This window comes from Miscanthus floridulus, chromosome 2 (assembly GCF_019320115.1).
Source record: "Miscanthus floridulus cultivar M001 chromosome 2, ASM1932011v1, whole genome shotgun sequence".
NCBI lineage: Eukaryota > Viridiplantae > Streptophyta > Magnoliopsida > Poales > Poaceae > Miscanthus > Miscanthus floridulus.
In genome coordinates, this window is record NC_089581.1 from 119,700,887 (window position 1) to 119,722,051 (window position 21,165).

General features: G+C 49.6%; 1 pseudogene; it reads right to left on the reverse strand.

Annotated features, from left to right (window-relative positions):
* Nucleotides 1–18,029: 18,029 nt before the first annotated feature.
* On the reverse strand, nt 18,030–20,412 carry LOC136536945 (uncharacterized; annotated as a pseudogene).
* Nucleotides 20,413–21,165: the final 753 nt, after the last annotated feature.

Consider the following 21,165-nt stretch of genomic DNA (forward strand, 5'->3'; position numbering starts at 1 on the left):
GCATGATGATGACGTCCACTAAGGGGCGGTGAGAGCAGGTGGCATGGGCCTTGGTCGACCATCAAGGGGAGAGGGAACATGCACCCTAGGCATGGTCGCCAACCAGACGACCGAAGTCCTAGCCCTGATGGCCCGGGACCACGGGCCTTTGGCCGTCGCATCCAGAAAGCGCCGTTCCCACAGCGCTTCTGACCACCCACCAACATCGCCAAATACACCAGGGAAACGAATCCCGGTATATGGCTCGAAGACTTTTGGCTCGCCTGCTGAGCCGAAGGAGTGGATGATGACCACTTCATCATTCAATACCTCTCCATCTTTGTGGGGGAGCATGTTCGAGCATGGCTCGAATTCCTCCCGCCTGACAGCATCCGCGACTAGGAAAATCTCAAAAGGATCTTCACGGGAATTCTAGGGGACGTATGTCCATCCTGGGAATTCCTGGGACCTCAAGAGCTACCAGCAGAGCCGAACGAGGTCCCTATAGGATTACATCCGTAGGTTCTCAAAATGATGCAACTCCCTTCCTGATGTTGTTGACGCGGACGTCATCAGCGCGTTCCTCTCCGGGACAACCTGTGAGTCCTTGATCCACAAGCTCGGCTGTCTGAAGCCCATGCACCCATGACTTGCTAGACATTGCCATGAACCATGCCTCTAGCGAGGAGGCGGTCGGAGCGGTCTTTAGCGGAGGCCGAGATAAGGGCAAGGCCAAGCGCGAGGACCAAGGCGAGAGCCTCTCCATGCAAAGGGGCAAAAAGAACAAGAAGGATCCATGCTGACCGCCGACTCCGCTTTTGTCGCCGTGGCTGATCGTGCGGGCAAGCGGCCCTAGCCAGGATCAGCCCGACCACTTTGACAAGCTCATGGAGAGCCCATGCACCAACCACATGCCTACCCCATCAAGCACCTCTACAAGGACTGCGAACTCCTCAAGCAGCTTTCTACTGGTAGGCCGGTGGGCCGAAAGGAAGGAAAGGGCAAGGAGGCAGCAGGCCAAGAAAGGGGACATGGCAGTCAAGGATGATGACGGCTTTCCTGACCCTGAGGAATGCCTCATGATCTTTGGGGGATCCGATGCCATCTACTCCAAGCAGCCTAGCACAAGGTGCGCTATAGAGAGGCATGCGTCGCCGAAATGGCCATCCCCTCTTTCCTTAGCTGGTCAGAATCTCTGATCACTTTTGATCAGAGGGACCATCCTTCCCATGTCGCCAGACTAGGTCGCTACCCGCTCGTCGTCGACCCCATTGTCCGCAAGAAGGCCTCACCAAGGTGCTGATGGACGGAGGCAGTGGCCTCAACATTCTCTACGTTCGACACCCTTGACGCCATGCAGCATCCCCCGGTCGGAGCTCCACCCAGTGAGCTTCTCCCTTCCACAACATGATCCCAGGGACGAGGCATACCCGCTCGGCAGATCGACATGCCGTCACATTTGGCGACCGAGCCAACTTCGCTCGAGGTCCTCACCTTTGAGGTGGTGGACTTCCTCAGGTCCTACCATGCCATCTTGGGGCGCCATGCTATGCAAGTTATGGCGATCCCCAAACTATACCTACCTCAAGTTGAAGATGCCGAGACCAAACGATGTCATCACTATGGGTAGCACCCTTTTCGCATGCCTACATGCGTGACCATGAGCATTACGAGCTGCCACTGCCGTCATCAACTCAGCCAAGCTCCCTTAGCTTAGAAATTCATCGACTCTAGCAATCCTAGACTACAACAAGCCAACCTCCTTGAACTGCCTTCCCCCCCCAATCGAGGAAAACTAAGGCGGTGGGGATCAACCCCACTGACCCACCAAGATGGTGCGGATCAAGGCAAGCTCCTGGCCAAATAGGAATGCGGAGCTCGCCACTTCCTATGCGCTAATCATGATGTCTTCGCATGGAAACCTTCTGACATGCCGGGCATACCGCGGGAGGTCACTGAGCACGCATTACTCCTCGTCCTGGGCTCAAAGCCCACCAAGCAATGCCTGCGTCGCTTTGACGATGAGACGCATAGGGCCATAGGCGAGGAGATCACCAAACTCCTGGCAGCTGGATTCATCAAGGAGGTATACCACTCTGACTGGCTAGCCAATCCTATTCTTGTTAAAAAGAAGACTGAGAAATGGAGAATGTGCATTGATTATACTGGCCCCAACAAAGCGTGTTCGAAGGACCATTTTCCTTTGCCACGAATAGACCAGATAGTCGACTCCACCTCAGGCTATGAAATCCTCTCCTTTCTAGATGCCTACTCAGGCTATCATCAGATCATGATGAAAGAGTCTGACCAGCTCACGACTTCATTCATCACCCCATATGGTTCGTATTGCTATGTAACCATGCCTTTCGGTCTGAAGAACGCTGGCGCCACCTATCAACGGTGCATGTAGCAATGCTTCGTCGACCAAATCAACCTGCTCGACCAACCTGACCAAGTCGAGCGGCCAAAACCAACAATCACCGTCTATGTAGATGACATAGTGGTCAAAACGGCTCAAGCTTGCGACCTGATCGCAAACTTGGGCGCAACGTTCGTAAACCTTTGAAGGTTCAGCATCAAATTGAATCCTGAAAAATGTGTTTTTGGGGTTCCAAAGGGGAAGATGCTTGGATACATCATGTCCAAATGTGGCATCGAGGCCAACCCCAAAAAATCATAGCCATCTCCAACATGGGCTCTATACGCAACGTCAAGGGCGTACAGAGGCTCACCGACTATTTGGCCGCCCTGAGTTGGTTCATCTCCCAGCAAGGCGAGTGGAGGATGCCTCTCTACAAACTCCTCAAAAAGACAGACGCGTTCATCTGGACTGAGGAAGCACAGCAGGCTTTGGAAAGCCTCAAAGCATCACTGATGTCGGCCCCAATCCTCGTCGCTCCCGAATAGGGAGAACCCCACCTCCTCTTATATCATGGCAAGCAACCATGTGGTGAGCGTCGTCCTAGTCATCATAAGGGAGGAGCCAGGACACCACCTGAAGGTCTAGTGACCCATATACTTCATCGGTGAGGTACTCACCAGCGCCAAGGTTCGGTACCCCTAGGTGCAGAAACTTCTATACACCATGCTAATGGCGACCTGGAAGCTCCTGCACTACTTCACCTGACCACAAAGTCATGGTTGTCACTTCATTCCTACTGGGAGATATCATCCGCAACCTGTGACGCCGTAGGATGGATCTCCAAGTGGGCACTCAACTAATGGGCCACAACATCAGGTATATCCCCTGCACCGCTATTGAGTCTCAGGCTCTCGTGGACTTTATCGCCAAATGGATAGAGGTCCTAGCTCCTGACCCCATACATCACCCACAAGTACTAGACGATGTACTTTGACAAGTCCATGATGGCCCTCGGCTCAAGGGCTAGAGTGGTTCTAATCTCCCTAGATGGGAGCAGGCTCTGCTACGTGATCCATCTCCATTTTTTTGGCCTCAAACAACACCATGGAATACGAGGCCCTCATCAACGGATTACGCGTCGCCATCGAGCTCAGCGTTACGCGGCTATAAGTCCATGGCAACTCAGAGTTGGTCATTGACCAAGTCATGATGGAGTCATCTTGCAAAAGCCCCCTCATGGTAGCATACTGCTAGGAGGTGCACAAGCTCAAGGATAAATTCCAAGGGATCAACTACATCATGTCCCTCGAAAGGACAATGATGCCGTCAATTTTCTCGCAAAATTGGCTGCCATGCGGGTTTTGTCTCTAGATGGGGTCTTCATCAATGACCTTCATGAGCCATTTGCTCATATCCTAGAAGGTTCCAATCCAGACACACTCCGATGCTAATCTAGCACACAGTGGCTCTGACCTTGGTGCCTCCATGATGACATCACCCACCGATGTCACCGTGGTAGCACTTGATCAAGCTGACTGGAGAGCACCGCTACTCGCCTACCTCCTCAAAGAGATTCTCCCACTAGAAAGGACTGAAGCACGATGGATCGCTCGACGCACCAAGACATTCATCACATTTGGTAATGAACTTTACAAGCAAAGTCCATTGGGAGTACTCATGAAGTGCATCCCTACCGACCAAGGGAAACAGCTCCTCGAGGTCCATGCTTGAATCTACGGACACCACATGGCCCCAAGGTCGCTAGTTGGAAAAGCCATTTGCCAAGGTTTTTACTGGCCCACTACGCTGTGAGATGCAGAGAAGGTCATCTGCAGGTGTGAGGGATGCCAGTTCTATGCTTGATAAACTCATTTGCCGGTGCAGGAGCTTCAAACCATCCCCATCACCTAGCCATTCATGGTCTGGGGCCTCAACATGGTTGGACCCCTCAAAAAGGGCCTGGGTGGCTTCACTCACCTACTCATAGTGGTGGACAAATTCACCAAGTGGATAGAGGCGAAGCCCATCACCAACATTTGCTCAGAAGAGGCGGTCAAGTTCTTCCTTGACATCATCTATCGTTTTGGTGTTCCTAACTGTATCATCACCGACCATGGAACTAACTTCACCAAGAAGAAGTTCCTGGACTTCTGTGATGGGATATGGCATCAGGATCGATTGGGCCTCGGTCGGATATCCGTGTTCTAACAGTTAGGTCAAGCGGCCAATGTCATGGTCCTCTAAGGACTTAAGCCACGCATCTTTGACCGACTCAATAAGTATGCCAGGCGATGGGTTGCAGAGGTCCCAGCGATCCTCTGGAGCCTAAGAACGACCCTGAACTGATCCACAAGGTTCACACCTTTCTTCCTGGCCTACAGAGCTAAAGCAGTGTTGCCCTCCATCCTCAACCATGGAGGCCTTCGACCAAGACTGATCCGCGGAGGCTCAGTAGGACGCAGTTGACCTACTCGAGGAGGCTCGTGAGACAACTGTCATCTGCTCCGCTCGCTACCAAACAAACTCTCCGTAGGTACCATGAAAGAAAAATCAGAGGGAGGATCCTCGAGGTCCGGTGATCTCGTGCTTCGAAGAACCCAATCAACCAAGGAGAAACATAAACTCTCTCAACCATGGGAAGGACCCTATACTGGTGACCGAGGTGATCTGACCGGGCGCCTACCGACTGAAGGACGACAACGGCAATGTTCTCACCAACACATGGAACATCGAACAGTTATGTCGTTTCATCCCCTAAAGCTCGGTCTTACCATTTTTCTTATCATTCAACTGTTTGCTCCTACAAGCACCCCAGCCCGAAGCACTCTCGGCCTGGGTCACTCGAGGGCTCCATGAGGGTGCGATACCACCCCTCTTTTTTACTATCATATAGTAATACTTTTCACCCAAACAAAAGGGTAGTCCGTTCATTTAAGTTACCCTACATAACTTATGTTTTAAACTCCCAACCGATCACACCCCACCACGACCTACGGTTACGAGCAGCTGAGCCTCGCGGGCCTATGCCCGGGTTCTTAAGGTTGCAGCCTATGGGTCAAACGGGCAGGTGCGAAAAAGAAAGGATAAAAAACAAAGCTATGCTGGGGTAAAAACAAAGACGGATGGGACAAGCTTCCCCTTACAAGTGATTCCATCACAAAACAAAATTGAAGTACTCACGAACATAAAAAAACTGTTCACATGGGGGCTCCCCCACGAACTTATCTTTTACATATACTGACTATTTCTACTCTAAATTCTATTATGGTCGCCCAGCGGGTTCGGCTGATGGCACGATCGATGAGGATAAGGGCAGCTCGCTTTCCGATGGGACGATGTTTGGCTCAGTCAAAGACGGGATGATGCTCACTTCCAACCCAGTCTCCACTCCTTCCATAGGCTGGATGAAATCTTCCTGGTGCATGCCTTCAGCCATGCTCGAACGGTGAGCCTCCATCACCCACTATGCAGAGACTTGCTCGGCAACCATATGTGCACATGGCACCAAGCTATCCCCAAGCGCGTGGATTGCATCTGCGCTCCACCCATCGGTGTACCCTCTACAGATGGCGGCACAGTACAGATCTGGGTGGTGCGTCACCACTGAGGTTAGCACCCCCGACATCCCATAGAGCATACCATCGGAGATGAGCACCCGAACTTCGTTCGGGGCCTCCACCAGCTGGACGGCGGGCATACTAGTGCTCGGCCCCAACCCGAACACCTCAGAAACGACCACCTAGGCGATGTTATGAATTTGGTCAAGCTCCCCCTTGAGAGCACGTCGCTCTTCAAAGGACTTGGCTAGCGCCTCCGTGCTTCGACATATCACCATCTTGGCTGTCTCCAGCTCTCGCTCTAGAGGACCAATTTTTCCACCTAGTTCTAGAAAAAAGATGACAAGTTTAGAAGCAAAAGAAATAAAAAACCAAGGCATCAATCGAAGATAGAACAGATACGTACCAAGGCGAGTGTTTTCGAGGATGGAAAGTCCTTCCTCCTGCTGGGTCACCTTCTTGAGCAGTCGAGCATTCGACTCCTCCGCCCTAAGCACCTGCCCCCGGAGCATGACCGCTTCTTGTTCAGCCTCTGACCGGGCCTTCCGCTCTGTCTCCAGAGCCTCCAAGGACTTCTAAAGCACCGCCTCGGTCTCCACCAAGTGGACCTTCGCTGCATCGAGTTCCCGCTCGGTAGCAGTCGCTCGTTCAGCCGCAAGCAGTTCCGTAGCCCGTGCTCCCATCGCCTCGGCCGCCCGGTCTTGGGACTCGCGGCGGGTGGATTCTAGCTGGCATTGAAGCTCGTTAACTCGCTGCGACATCATTACCTCCTGCTCCATCCAACTGTGTTCCTCCTAAAGGAAACGGGACTTGCGGATCGACATCGCCTCTAAATCCTATAAAGCAAGAAGCAAACATGTTGAAACAACCAGTGAAAGACCAAGGAGTCAAGGACAAACGCTAAAAACGCAGAGAACTTACCTCTACAACACATGGCAGGTCAACTGTAACCGCCTGATGGATGAGCTCAACCCGCTCCAAGGCCTCCTTTAGCCTCGCCTTGGTTTGGGCTAGATCGGACTCCATCGACAGTCCGCTCTCCCCAAGCAGGTGCCAGAGCTTCATCTCCTCCAATCATGAAGGATGAACTAGGCCTTCCCCGTGTCATCGAGGTAGGGCCACACCAGCTCGCGGGTCGCCCCTGACCCGCTGGAAGATCCAGCCATCGCAATATCGTGCGACGACCGGATCAACACCAACTCCTACGATGGCGGGATGGCTGGCGGCTCCACCCCAGCACCTGCCTCGTTGGAACAAGGGATCTGCACTATCTGGATTCCATGGCTCACCGGCAGATGTTCTACCTTCGGCCTAGCCACATCTCCTCTCAACCCCTCTAGCTCTGACCAAGAGGGCGAACCGTGCGCTCCTCCACCGGGCAAGGCAGGGAGCCTGGTTTCCCTCCACTCTTCTGCCACAGCTATTGGGGGAAGGATCATAGGGGTCACCTCTGACCCAATCTCCGCCGCATCACTGGTGCTGCCGCTGCCGCCATACTCGCGACCGGCCGGGAGGACGCAACCCCCAGAAGGGATGGTCGCACCGCTGCCAATCTACTTTCCCCATCGTTTGTCACGACTCGCTACAGGCTGGGTCTCCACTCCTCCCACATGGGAGGCGAGATGATGCCTAGTCCCGCCAGTCCCTGGCCACTATCAAATAAGTGCAGGTCAGTCACGCTCAAAAAACTCAGCTGTGAGATCGAGAAGGAACATAAATGCATACCTAGATGAAAGTGATAGAGCCTTGAAGCCCTGACTTGCTGGCGATGAGCCCACTAGACGAGGACCGCTCATGGGTCATGACCCGTGCCCCCCTCGTATCGACCGAGGGAGGAGCCGACCCAGCCGGTTCCCGATCAACAAATGAATGCCCGCGACCGCCAGCTCGTAGAGAACCCACCGAAGCAACTGATGAGGCATCTCCCCATTGTGGGTCATGCACACGCGCCGACCCCAAAGATACGGGGGGATGAACATGCTCCTTCAATTGGCTGGCATACCCTGACACGCTCAAAGTAGGGGGGGTACGGAGCCAACGATGCCTCCAAAGGGCGCGACGACCGCGCCTGCTTTGCCTCTCGGTCGACGATGGTATCTTCGCTCATGGTGCGCTTCCTTGACTCGGGGACGTCGCCGCGCTTCTCAGTATCCCGCCCACCACCGACGGACATGGCCGTAGGCTCATGATGCTCCACCAAGGTCGCAATGATGCCCAGGTCTCCTTTGTCCTCGGAGGTACTCGCGTCACCACCCATCTCCGTGGGCTCCTCCGACTCTAGCTCCGCCTCCATGTTGCTCTGACTTTCACCCGCCTAGACCCACCGCCCGATCTCCTTCTCCTTCCTGAACCTCGTCCGGACCTTCTTAGCTCTCTTCTTCTTCTTGGCAAGCGCTGCCTCCTTTAGGGCAGCATGCCGAGCTACGCCCTTCGGCCCCTTAGAAGATGCAACCGGGATTTGTAACCCACGAGTCCCTATGAAACGGACAACCCGATATCAAAACAAAGGAGAGCAAGAGGGAAAAGGTCATGGGATAAGAAGAAGGGAGCATACCAGATTGGATAGCTTTGTGGCGTGAAGAGCTCTGGGCGTTCCTTCAAGGGAGTCTTTGTCCCTTAGTTGCAGTACCCGGTCGAGTCAACTCTAGACCTCATCCTTCAACAACTCCTCTGGCAACGTGCGGTCAGGATCCGTTGGGTTGGAGTACGTCCACATCGGTCACCTCTTCTCTGCCAATGGGGCGACTCGACGGTAGAAGAAGGTGTGGAAGACCCGCAGCCCATCGAGGCCATGCTGCACCAGCCTCTGAAGGTCTGCCTCGATGACCTCCAACTTGTTCTACCGACTGGAGGGACCCCACGACCAGCTTTCCCTCCTCTCCAGCCTTCTTCTGGTGAACGGCAGGAATGGTGCCTCCATTGGGTTCTTGATGTAGAACCACTCGCCATGCCACACCCGATTGGAGTCGTAGGGGGAGTATGTGGGGTAGGAGGTCGACGGCTTTGGCTTCTTTTGCAAGGCAAAACACCCAACCGGCACGGTTTTGGGTGGCTTCCCCTCAGACAAGGCTCGCCCAGTGAAGATCCGCCAGAAGAGGTCCACGTGCGGCTCCATCCCGAGGAAGACCTCACAGACGGTGACGAAACCAGCGATGTGTAGCACCCTAGTCGGATTGAGGTGTTGTAGCTCTAGGCCCCACTCATTGAGGAGCCCACACAAGAACTAGTGCGTGGGATATCCAAGCCTACGCTCGTGGAAGGCGAGGAAAGAGACAACCTCGTTGGCCCATGGTCGTGAAATAGCTTCCCCTAGCGTAGGAGCCCTCCAATGCGCCACCTCCTTCGGTGGGAGAGCCCCTTCTCAGCGAAGACGGCCAGCACCTCCTCATCCATGTTGGATGGCCTCTAGTTTGACAACACGCCCCGGATTCATGAACGAATCTATGAGTTCTCCTCTAGCTTTACCCTCTCTCTCTCTCCTAGAAACCGCCGTGGCGCCCAAATGGGTTTGGCGAAAAGGAAGAAGGAGGAGAGGCGGCAGTTGGAGAAAGGCAAAGGAATGGGAAGAAAACCCTCTCCCTTCCCCCTATTTAAAGCGGATAGGCATGCGGTGGGATGCGTCCTAACTGATGGGACGTGCCCTGCCCAACGAAATGTTGCCTGGTTAAAACAGGACATGGCCTGGGTAGGGCCCACCACTATCACAACCCAGGCATAGGAAACAAGGCACAACCACATGCAAACGACCCTCCGCCTTCCCAAGCAGGGTTTGGAAGGACCCACCAATAGGATCTCCATCAAGGAAAGACCAACGGGATACCTGAGTCGATCAGACGGCTTAGGCGACTGCTGAGAGACAGGTAAGGAGCAGTGGTATACCCCATGCAGGCTATGCCGACTCCGTCATGAATGACAAACATGGATCCCATTCGGACATATCCGATAAGATCCTCAAACCCGTCACTTGAGCCATCAAGGTAGCTTTACCAAACCTTCTTACTTTATTTTCTAATGCATGATCATTCATTCATCCTTTCTCATACACGCTTTCACGCATTCATCCATACAATCATTCATTCATCCCATACATCCAAAGCATTGCATATGCAATTGATGCATCACAACACTTCGTGTTGCGTCACGAAGCGGTAGTCTCCTCATTTGACATAAGCGACAACCGACCGGGGTTCAAAGGCCGGCCCACAAAGGGCTCGAGGCCGCCTCACGTCAAATAGAGCCAGGGGAGAAAATGTAGATGAGCCCCAGCGGCGCTCGCCCGATCTGCTCAGAAGTAGATAGGGTCATCTCGGCCTTCTCATTCGATCCTAACCTCGAGCCATGCCCACAGAATCTTCAACAAGGAGAGGCCAGCGGGCCACTTGAGTCGGTCTCCAGAACGGCTTAGGCATCTGTCAGGAGGCGGGATAAGGAGCAGTGGAATGCCATATGAGGGCTATGCCGACCCCATTATGAACGATGAACCCAGATTCCACTCAGACACACCCATTAGAGATCTCACCGAGCGCGCCACTCGAGCCATCGAGGCAAGGGACGTTAACTCAGCCCCTCTGGTTACAAAAATTGTGGATGGGGTAATGCACGAAACTAGACCAACCCCTCGGCCACACCTGGCACTTGGGTCCGCACTCCGTCACGCCCAACCCCCTAGCCACGCCCGATGTTTGGGTTGGCGCCCAACGCCTGGGTCCACGCTCCCGGAAATGATGGCTCAGAACCTAGAAAGGGGAGACGTGCGGAAATAGGAGATGTTTTCCCTACTAATCTCACTATCCTCCCCTCGATCTTTAGTGACACCTGACCCCAGCGATGATAGGGGGTTGGATCTCACTCAGGGGCTACACCCACGGGGTGCGCTCGCGTGCACCCACTGGCAAGTCGAAAGATCCCCCAGGCGATTCTACCCGAATCACTTGGGGGCTACACCCACCGGGTGCGCTCGCGCGCACCCGCTGGCGAGTCAAAAAATCCCCTAGGCAATTTCTAGGACCACCAAGGCTACACCTCTTACCTGGCTCTGCTTTGGCTGACCCCTAAGGCTAGGCTCTGCTTCGGCTGACCCCCAAGGGTAGGCTCCACCTTGGCCGACGTCTGAGGGCGGGCTCTGCCTCACCCGATGTCTGAGAGCTGGCTCCACCTCGCCCGACATCCGAGGGCTGGCTCCGCTTCGGCTAACCCTCGAGGGTAGGCTTCACTTTGGCTGACCCCCGAGGGTAAGCTCCGCCTCGGCCGACGTTTGAGGGCAGGCTCTGCCTCGCCTGACGTCTGAGGGCTGGCTCTGCCTTGCCCAATGTTCGAGGGCTGGCCCACCTCAGCTGGCCAAGAGGGTAGGCTCTGCTTTGCTCGATCCCTCGGACATAGTTCCTAACGGAAGCTCACGCCACCGCCAACCACTACGGACAAGAAAGTACAACCCTAGGTCAAACTTCTGGCATAGTGCAGGGAGCGGTCACATCTTAGCACAACCTGTCTCCATGACATGTCATTCCAAGGGACTCACATCAACCCCTCGGCCGCGCCTGACGCCTGGGTCCGCGCTTCGTCGCCCCCAACGATGACTCACGATTTTACACCCATTCGTTGCTCTCGTACAACGAGTATAAATAGCCCCTTCATGACTTCATAGAAGTCCCAAAAGGGCTCGGGGCTCCTGTTGGGTTCATAAACCTAGGGTCCTCGATGGGCCCGCTTCCCAGTAAAAGCTCGGCCCAGCAGACAGCATTACAACAACGCGCGACTCCTGGGTCGGTTCAGTTACCTAACGACAGGCCGGAAGAGCGATCTAGTCTTCGACTGGAAGGCTTGGCCAAGGAGGGGACGACACTCGCTTCCGACTCCGACCCGCTTTTTCGACCGGGAATACGCCGAACCTCTACTTACAGCTCTTCTCCGACCGACGCGGTTGGAGCCGACTGGGAATGACCGGCCGGGGCTGCCCGCTTGGTGAGGACCCAAGAATCAGCAGAGCAGATAAGGCAAGGCGCTAAAGTCAACCATAATATCGAGGACCGTACCCTGCACACCTGTAGGACAGTACCTTTTAGGCATATCAGAACCCAAACAGTGTTGTGGGCACCGACATTTGCCTTACAGTGTTGTGGGCGCCGTCATTTGCCATACCAAGCAAACACGGTAAAGCCTGCCACATGCGTCTGACATAAATAGTATTATGGACGCCAACGATCGTCTTGTACCCGGCAGCGTGGGCAATAAGACGTAGTAGCATACGTGCACACACACTCTCTCTCTCACTTATAAGGCCATCCCCTTCACCTATAAAAGGGGATGCGCTCTCTCCCAACAGGGAACGGTCATTCCAACTTTCTCTCTGCTCAGCTTAGACATTCTGAGCACTCGATCAGCTCCACAGTTCCAGAACTCTAAAGCTACACAGAGCATATGTTCCAAATACTTAGCGCACGTTGGTGCTCCCGTCACTCTTGGCCCTTCGGTTCAGAGCCCGACCGGACCTTTAACACCTCCCTTTCTATTCCCACTCGTTTGTAACCCCCACAGCAAACTTCGAGTACCTAGGCTCAGGAATAAAGTCACCGACCGACTAGAACTAGACGTAGGGCACGTTGCCTGAACCAGTATAAACCCTGTGTCATTGAGTGCTAGGCCACATCCGATCACAACGCACGGTAAAACTACAAATATTTACTTGTTGGTCACTTTTCGCACCGACAATTATATATAAATATTATCAAGTAAGTATCATTTAATTTGCCATAGAATATATTTTCATAGTATATCTGTTTGATGTTATAAAAACATTAATATTTTTACCTATATATGAGGTCAAACTATAGGTTGTACCGTAACAAAAAAACTAGTTAGAATTGCATTCTTTGTTAATGTCTCATAAACATCAAGTATAGCATGTTGATGTCGTAACCCCACTTTGAAAAAATAGTGCAATTCTAGCATAGCATCGATTCAAACCATTTTAAGTTTGTAACAAAGGTATCAACATTATGATACCTAAATTAAAAAAAACATTTATGATACTAAATAAGTGGCGTCATTAGATTTGTCATATTTTTATAGTATGCTATGTTGGTGTTATAAATATTATTGATATACTTTTCTATGTATATAATTGATCAAATTTTAGATAGTTTGACTAGTCATTCTTTTCATAAAGGTGGTAATAACTATTTTCTACCGTAGCTTTGTTATAGTTGCTTGATTATCATCATCATTCGATCCTTTGGCTCATAGTATTGCGTAGTCTTTATATGTCTCTTCTTGTTGATATGTATACTAATCGATAAGTTTTATCCATGGTGCATTTAACATATTACCATAGTTTAAGTAGTTTTCTTTAAACTGCCATATAGGTTAAAAACTGGCAATGTCCCTTAGGAGTTTGGAAGGTTGCCTAGTGCTTGTTGAATAACCAGAGGTCCAAGCATCATATATAGAGAGAGGTTTCGTAAATTTTGACAACATTCTCAACTATTTAGTGAGGGTGTATTATGCATCCATGCAAAAATTAAAATGGGTGAAGCCCTCAAGCCTCGGTGGAAGAAGTGAAATCAGTTCTCACTTTGCTCCTTTTTTTTGCAAAGAGTTGAGTTCTTCCTCTTTCGCAGGATAGCCACGGACTCTTCCGAAACATTTGGATATAGGAAAAGCCAGAGCCAAAGCCAACGCGTGCCACTAACGATGGTTGAATAGCTCATGTTGTTTGTCTCCACCTTCCTTCTCCCTGTATAGCATCGGCCAATGCTTTTTACTATCCCGCGACAACAAAAACTTAGTCCCTTGACACGCTCGCTTAAATGTCTCTTTCTTTGATAAAGTTTTCTACTTGATTGGCATCCATCCACATGTTACCAACAACATATCATTCTCTATGGAAATTGTCAAGGAACTAGCTCCTATCTTGATGATTCCATTTCTCTTTTTCGAAGTTAGCTTCTTTCCTATGGTCAAGACAGCAGTTGGGTCTCCCCATCTCTCCTCAACTTCCCCGGTCTTCGGGCCGAGCTGTATGAGGCAGAAACTCGCCCTTGAGCCTACCTTCGCACACCTCTGTTACTCTTTAGGCATCCGCCCCAAATAAACTACCCACCTCACAGCCCCCCCCCCCCCCCCCCCCCCCCCCCCCCGCGGAATGATCGGTGCGGCGGTTAGGCAACCTTAGACGAAAGAGTGGTCTTTCAGGGTTTTGAAAAAAGAGTTTTCATGTCATTCCCATTTAGGTTCGATTCGGTACCGGTTCCGGAAGAGCAAAGAAAAAGGGGATGTTTTGTTAATGGGAACAAGGAACTGTTTATAGCTGTCGCGATATAAATAACAAGATAAGGGTGTGGGTTCCAAAATTTATACTAATTGCATGAATTGTTTTCTGTTTTTATATACCTTGTAAACTTAGTCCGGTTTATTCATTGGTACTGTTTCTCATGGAGGTAGATTTGTTCCCCCGAAAAGTCGGCAAGAGCCTTGTCAAGTCAATTTATTAGAAGGAAAAACAAGAAAAGTAAGGCACGGGATGATATAGTCCTAGCTAGAAAATTAAACTAGGGGAAATTAAAGATGGTTTTTACTAGGCAGATACATTGCTACACGTCAGCGGTCTCGTACGCGGTCTCGTGAAGTGCCACGTAAGATTTTTCTGACGTGGAGGAAAGAGAGAGGGGAGAGAGTAAGAGGTCGTTGTTTCGTGAAATAATCACCTCATGAGCTAAAATTTAGGACTATGAGACAACAAATCTACGATTGTACGAGTTATTGTTGCCATGCAACTCGTAACTTTACTTTTATTTTATGCATAAATTAAGAAAATAAGAGTTATTATGAGACAACTTAAAAACAACCATTGTATATTACGGCTGGTGGTATTTCGGCTGATTCAATACTGTTTCTGTGAGGGAGAGTAAGCCGAAATAAGCACAAGTCGACTGAAAAGTAGATGAGCAGAACATGGTATTATCTATTAAGTTGTCTTAAAATTACGTGACACTATATGAGACCACCTATGAGACAAGACCAATGTATTTGCCCTAAGTGAAGAATTCCTGGCTACATGTGAGAAGAATGCATGCATAAAAATGAAGCCACGTAGGCGTCAAAAGTGGCAAAAAAGAAAATACCCCGCATGCGAGTTGCGAGAACGAGCAGCAGGCCATGCAAAAGATTTATGGTGGACGGAAATAAATAAATTAAAATCTAAAAGAAGCAGAAGGGATGCATCATGCATGGCATGTCGGTACGGACATAGGTCGTCATTACATGCGACAACCGTACACCACTGTGACCGTCCGCTGTTGGCCGTTGCCTTCAGCGGCCGGCAGCATTCGTCCCGTTCGTTTGATCTATATAAGTCGTATTTTTTTAGTTAATAAATAATATTTTTTTTATAATAAATTAGTTAATAATAATTTTAGTCATGGCTTATCAGTTAAATAAACATTGGCAATCGAAGCCCCATGCTTGCAAACTGGTCTCGATACATGTATCCGTGTATTATACGTGTATATATGTGTTATAAGAGAGGAACAAGAGAATATACGTATATACAGCTAGCAGGGTATACTAGCTAATCAGTAATCACTGAAACAGCAACAACAAACTAAGTAAGGTCTTATTTGGATACATGTGTATCCAACTCAATTTCTATGTGTCGGAGTGGAATGGAATTTAGTTTAATTCCACCCCAATCCATTTCAACACATACGGATTGAGATGAATATATACGCATTAAACAAAGTCCAATGAAAAAAAAGGTCAGGCCGGGGTCATCTAAATGCTGGTGTGTATATATATATATATATATATATATATATATATATATATATATAGAGAGAGAGAGAGAGAGAGAGAGAGAACAACTGTTCTGCAGCTGGTCATAGAATAACTTATTCTGTGGCCACTTTGAGTTATTATAATTGCCATGCTAATTTACGAGATTACTACTAAGTGATTTACTATAACATTATCGTAAATATCACCTTGAGTTGTAGTAACACGAGTATCGTAAATGCATATTTATGTTATCGTAAATTGGTATAAATATTATCGTAAATCAAGGTGGTTATAGAATAAGTTATTCTATGGCCAGCTGCAGAATAGTCTCTATATATATATATATGAGGATGTGTATGCATGGCGGTATGCTTCACTGCATCAAGGCCAGATGATCCAGCTTCGAAACAAAGTCCTAGCTAGCCTGGTGTTGACCAAGTCCCAACACATGCTGTGGAAATTCTGCATTATATTCGCCGGTGCACACACCTGGACACCTGGAGTAGCATAATCCGGGCCGGCCGGACGCCGGATCGATGGATCCTCGATCACTCTAGTCACGTGCATGCAGTCGCATCACGTGGAACGTAAATTCATCGGTACACCGAGGGGCGATGGTCGATCGGGGGGCAAAAATCCAACACGGCCTAATTCTTCCCCACATTTCCTGGGAGTCGTCATGAGCACCGTATCTAACATACTATGTACACATGTGTTTGAATTGGGGGTCGAAGTGGGTTAGAGCGGGTCGGACCCAGTTTTTATGGTGTTTGGTTGGGAGTGGGCGGGAGTGGGTCGGACCCAGGTGGGGAATATTCGCTAGAGATGCGGGTTGCCCCTGTTCCACCAAAATGAGCCCACGGGGTCCGACCCACTCGCTCGACGGTCTCGAGTCCGTCCATGCCGGCGGCGACGGAGCTGGAGAGGAGGGGCTGGAGCTGGCGCAGGCGGCATCCATGCCGGCCACGACAGGTGGCTCCAGATCGACGAGCAGGGGCCCGCACGCGGCCACACTGTCGAGCAGGGCGGCGGCAGCGCAGGGCCCGCGCACGGCCACACCGACGAGCATGGCCCAAGGCAGCGACTCTAGCTAGACTTGGCGAGTAGGGGCCCACGCTCAGAGCGCAGCCATGGGGCGCGGGGCGAGCACAGGGCAGGCCCAGAAGGCGCGACCCCACCAACGGTACGGAGGCGTGGGGCTAGCGCGGTGCAGCAGCGCGGTGCCAGGCGGCATCGAGGATGACCGAGCGGTGCGGGGCGAGGCGCGGTGTCGAGCGGCGCAGAGAAGGAAGAAGAGGATGATGGGCTGATAGACGGCCCCATGTGACAGTTTCTCAGCCCACATCCATTTGTTGTTGAACCAAACAAGGTACCGGGTTGGATCTATCCCTATCAACCAAAAGAAGATGGGTTCAACCCAACCAAAATACCTGGTTTAGGTCCAACCCATCCCACATGGTCACAGAACCAAACACACGCTACTAGATCGATCTTGCATCACTTTTGCCGCCTACCCTACCCATGAGAAGACGATGGAGGAAATTCAGAGACGACTTCGCTCTATCATGTTCCATTTTAGTATAAAAAAAGTCAAAGCTACTTATAATTTGGAATGAAGGAAGTAGCTCGTTAGAAGTCGCAGCATATGATGTAATTTTCCGTTCAACTAAGAAATCAAAACAAATGAAAGAAAAGGTGACGTACGTACGCCAGGCTGTCAGGGGTTGCTAATTGAGAGAATTCCTTATTTGACACTGGGAAAATGAGTCGTTCCTTTTTTAGCCCTGAAATTTTCTTCGTTCCCTATTTGACACTCACTTCAACTTTCATCCCTAATTTGACACTACCATCAAATCCGTTAGCTAACGGTGTTAACTGGCTGTTAAAAAGACATTTTTGCCCCTAGAAAAAAGCGGCGAACCAAATTTGGGAGGAAAAAAACCTGCACCTTTTTTTTGCAGCTGGGCGCATGCATCAGAGGCGGGCGCAGTTTTTTTTCCTCTCAAATTTGCTTCGCCGCTTTTTTTTCTAGGGGCAAAAACATCTTTTTAACAGCCAGTTAACACCGTTAGCTAACGGATTTGACGGTAGTGTCAAATTAGGGATGAAAGTTGAAGTGAGTGTAGGGAACGAAGAAAATTTCAAGGCCAAGAAAGGAACGACTCATTTTCCCAGTGTCAAATAAGGAATTCTCTCTTGCTAATTAAGAGGCGATCGACGAAGCTTGCAGTTGATGGCGGTGTTTTGAAGGTTATTAGTGCTCTGGTCGCGCGGACGCGGAGGACGACGGCCGAATTTTTTTTACTATTTGGCCCTTTTTTCGAAAGTTTCTCTCAAATAGACCCTTGGCGGAAACAATTTCAGAAATGGACCATTGGCTCGGCGCCAGAGTGACTGGCGCCGAGCTCGGCGCCACGATCACTGGCGCCGAGGTCCTGGGCACAGGAAAATGGCCTGCCAGGGACGCCAGAGTGACCGTCAATCAAATAATAGTCATTTGATTTTCTAGTTTCAGCTAGTCGAAGGCATAGATCAGCAATAGTTGATAAATTCTGGAACTGTGGATTTGCGAGGACATCAAGCTCATAATGTTGTAATTGATGTCTCAAGTTATTTCTTTCTTGTTCAGAAAAATCAGCAGGATAGAACTTTGAAGCTAGCAGGCAAATATCATCAATTTTGAATGATCTAAATGAATCTCTAGGATCCAAAGATGTACACAAAACGAGAAGCTCTGTGGCTTGTTCACTGAACCTGCTATTTAACTCATGTAATTGTTGATCAATAGCAACTGTGAAAATGTCATATTTGTAGTGATGCTCAACTGATAGCTCATTCTCAGCACGAGATCGAATATAGTCCGCATAGAAGGCATTCATATTTGGCACTTGTATTCCTTGTTTTATGCAAAATGATGTCACGTCATTAAGAAGGGCACTCCAGCCATGATCTCTTAAACTTTGGATCAATTTCTTGGTAGTGGCCACATCATCCATAGCATTGACAATATCCTGAGTTTTTTGTTGTAGCTTTTTGCAAAGTAGGTCTGTGATGCCCATGAGTTCTTTCATAACATGCAAAATAAAAACAAAGTCAAATGACATCATTAATTTAACAGCACCAGCAGCCTTTGCTCGTCCAGCAGGTGTGCTTCCTGAACCTTTAGCAGTAGCAATATCTTTCAATACTAGAAATGTAGGCTTGTAAAGCTTTAAAAGACTACAAATTGAATCATAATGTAAGCTCCATCTAGTATCCCCAGGACAATGCAAGGTTCTAATCTGGTTAGCACCACTTCCAGTTTCAAGCTCATTAAGTTCAATTAGATGCTCCATTTCAGCAACTTGATTGTCATGAAGGTCATCATTTCTCTTAGTGGAGGACACAACAGTATTGACAACAACAGCAAGATGTTCAAAAAAATTATGAACCTCAGTTACTTCTTTGGATGCAGCAACAAGAGCCAACTGTAATTGATGGGCAAAGCAATGAACATAATATGCATAAGGACACTCTTCCATAAACTTTGCTTGGAGTCCATTCCACTCTCCTCTCATGTTACTAGCACCATCATAACCTTGTCCACGAATATTTTGGACATCCAAATTATGGGCAGATAAAACAGAGCATATTTCTTGTTTTAGAGTTGCAGAGTTTGTATCATGAACATGCACAAGATCCAAAAAAACGTTCTCGGACAAAGCCTTCTTTGTCAACAAAACGAATAACAACTGCCATTTGTTCTTTTCTGGACTCATCTCTTGATTCATCAACAATCAAGCAAAACTTAGCATCACCTATTTCATTACGAATGGCTGTTTGCACATTACTAGCCATAAGGTCTAAGATTTCTTTCTGAATCTGTGGTGATGTGTATTTAGCATTCAATGGAGCATTATCCAGTACCACGGCCTTTATCTCATCATCATAAGAAGCTAGAAGTTTTACCATCTCAAGAAAATTACCTTGGTTTTTTGAGTCAACAGATTCATCGTGTCCTCTGAAAGCACAAGCCTGGAATGCTAACCATCGGACTGCATCAATTGATGTTCGAAGACGGAGTCTATTCTTTTTTATTTCTTCATTTGTTTGCTTCTCCACTGCATGTACAATATGGCATGGCTGATTCTTTAAATTCTCATAACACTGAACATTGTATTTATGAGCTGAACCACAATCTTTTCCCATGTGAATCATGAAGGCACAGTTTGATCCATCATTGACTTTCTTCCAACTTCTAAATCCTTTCACTGTGAATGCATTAGATCCTATTTTTCCAACTGGTTTCTTTGAAAACAGGAAGCATGGAAAACAAAAGACAGCATCTTTTGTAGGTGAATACTCTAACCAAGGAAAAGATTTGAACCAATTAAACTGAAATCTGCGTGGATGTTTCTTCGAACCTGAAGGAGGGTACACATCTTTAATAAATTGGTACGGACCGTGCTTCATATATGCTCTAATAACTTGGTCTTGTTCATCTGGAGGATAATCCCAAATTTGGCAACGCAAGCCTGGATCACGCTCTACCATTAAAACACTTGTACCTTCACAATTAACTCTCTGAGCTTTAGTTGTTGTTTGCCTTGGAGTCTCCTCTGCTACATCTTCATCTTTTTCATCCTCTTCTTGTTGTGCAGCAAGCCAATTAGCAATTTCATCTTCAGGTGTCTCTTCGTCAGAACAAATAACACCAACGTTCTTCTTGTAAAAATAATCTAGTGTCCTCTTTCCGAGTACCATGATTATCCTTCAGAAAAATATTTGTAGCTTCTATAGAGTATAGCCGTATAGGCTACAGCCTACAGCCTACTGCCAACTGAAACAATTCCACATTTCCACTCCAACCTGCACTCCTGCAGAACCAATAGGCAGCAAATATGACGCAGTTGCAGGTAATAACAGAGTAGTAAGCTAGCAGAGGAATAACGAAGAAGGCAGTATTGGAAGAAGGGGGCACCGAGCCACCGACGCACCGTGGTCCGTGGACGCCGGTGTTCAGGCGAGCCTCGGGAGACAAAGCAGGAAGAGCAGGAAGCGGGTGGACGGACGCACTGTCAGACTGTCTCCAGCGGCGGCGGAGACGGCGAAGGCAGATAGGCAGTCATCGTTCGTCGGGCAAGCTGCAAGCTGCGGAGACGGTGAAGGCACTCCTCGCAGCCGACGGAGGCAACCACCGCAGGGTCCACAGCGCCGGCGTCGCGTGCGACTGTGCGACAGTGCGAGGCGCCGAGGCTAGAGCTAGAGGCCGCCGCACCGTCTGGGAACGACGGCACCGAGGGCGAAGTCGAGCTGAAGCCTAAAGGCACGATGGTCGGTGGGCCAATTGGAACAGGAGAAGAAAAACGATTAAAGCCCAATGCCCCAATGGGAACAGGAGCTGAAGCCTGAAGGACACGGAGGCCTGCGGTCTGCGGAGGCTTTACTAAAAAAATTCAGTAGTGTTGGGGGGCCGTGGCCCCCGCTGGCCCCCCCTTGGCTCCGCCATTGACTATT